Here is a 2,084-nt window from a genome sequence, read left to right on the forward strand (position 1 = left end):
CATTCGTGTCAAGGCTCGTAAATCTTTCGCTGCTCCAAGTTGTATTCGATCTCTTCAAGCGCTAACCGTGCTACTCTGCTATTAGGGTACGACATCGACGCCGCACCTTCAACTACCTGGACCTGCTGGACGCCTGGATCCCTTGCATTTTTCCACTGTACCACCAAGGCACCAAAGCCATTATGTTCAGTTAACTAAACTACCTACCTCGGTGCGGTTGTGCATGCTGGAGCTGGAAATCCTGAAAACCGTATGGAAAACTGGCCTGCCGTGCCATCTGTAAGCTCAGGGCATCGCCATCTTACAGCCTTACACTGTTACACTCACAGTGAGTAGCATGGTCTGATGGGCATATGCTGCGGTCTGCGGATGCCTTAGCTGGCCCTGGAGCCCAGCGGCGACCCCTTCTTTCCCTTCTTTCACAGGTCAGGTCGAGGTCGGGGTCAGTCACACTCACACCGAGCCCTCCAACCGCACAGGAGGCACGCGATACAAAGCTCCACGTGTCGAGCCCCGCCCCTCCCGCTCAAGATCTCCTAGGTTGACGAAAGACAAGATTCCGCGGCCGCCGGGGCCGGCCTGGCCCAGCCAGCACCGCCGGCATGATTGGTTGGTTCCCTTTTCCCTCGTGATTTCAGCTCAGCAGCTGCTGCTGCCACCGCTGCTTTCTCGCAGCCAGCGTCGCTCTACAGTGTGCAGCAGCGTCCACGTCCACCGGGTCCAGATCACCGGATGCAAAAGGAAACGACCGAGAACGGAGCGCGGATTCAGCGGGGAATCACTACCGTTCTTGAGCAGGGTCCGTGTACTTTGTTTCGTTGGTTGGGGAAGGCGAGCGAGACCTTGATGGCTGCGAAAGGGCAAGGCGAGCTAATGCCTTGGTGACGCGCGTGCCGTTGTCGCCCGTGTCCCTACGCTGCCTGCCTGCCTGCCTGCCGCGGTGGTCACCAGTTCACCACTGACTCGGTGCTGGTACTTGCTCGTTTAGCTGGACTCCAACACTGGTCTCGAGCCAACCCCACGAGATCAACTGGATGCCAACTCACCCGATCAAAATCAGTGACCGAACTGCGGAACTGGAGCAGCGGTTGCCGGTTGGCACCATCGGCGGGGCACGGCACGGTGGCCCGTGTTTCCTTTCTCCGTGAGCAGAGCACGTCGGGTCAGTACGGGACGAGCTGGTACGACGGGGGCACGTGGCGTCGTGGCGACCTAGCCGTGAGTCCGTGACAGTGCGCAGGCGCGCACGGCCGCCGGCCGCACCCGCTGAAGAGTCATCTCGTCCTCCATCCCGAGAACAGCGCGATAATTGCTTCTCGTGGGGGACGTTTTGTACTTTCGCGTACAACCACGTATGATTTCGCCGGGGATCGCAGGGTGGCCTCGACACGTATATGGCAAACTATTCTCTGCACTCTGAAAGGATGCGCTACAGACCTACAGAGAACTCAACATCAGGTGAAAGAAAGAAAGCTACGATCGCTCGCGCTGCAACGATCTCTGAAGCTTGGCAGCGAGGACGGGTGGGTGCCCTGGCTCCCTTTTCCCCGAAAAGGAGCCGCTGCTTTGGCTGGCGCTGGGGCTGGGATACGATACGACGATCCACTCGGGGATGCGGTCCGATCCTCTGCTGCTCTGCTAGGCGCTGGATTCTGTGCAACCTGGACTGGAGCAAACAAGGGGAGAGACTTGTCGTCCAGACACTAGTGCTGTAGACTGTAGTAGTGCGCTGCCAGATCCAGATGTGTACCGCCACGTACCGACCCGTGGAGGAGCCCTTTTAGCCTTTTAGCTCTGTTTTTACTCTTTTTATGCTGGACGCGCCGTTTCCTTTTCCATTTCTGTTCGTATGGTCATGTGGTGTCGCGTGCACTCTTGCCTGCATTGCCTCGTTGCCTGCATCTGTGTCATGTGAGCGTGTGACGATGAAGAAAGGGTATAGGTAGAGTGAGCTGGATACATGGTTATCTGAATGAAATCAGGGCGGTGTAAAGCACCGGGTTTGTTTTTGTTGCGAATGCAGCCAGGCCTTCCGTCCCTCCAAAGCCTCGGGTTGTCGTGTGACCCTCTCCTGCTCTCCTGCT

The sequence above is a fragment of the Setaria italica genome, chromosome VI, assembly GCF_000263155.2.
Source record: "Setaria italica strain Yugu1 chromosome VI, Setaria_italica_v2.0, whole genome shotgun sequence".
In the NCBI taxonomy this organism is placed as follows: domain Eukaryota; kingdom Viridiplantae; phylum Streptophyta; class Magnoliopsida; order Poales; family Poaceae; genus Setaria; species Setaria italica.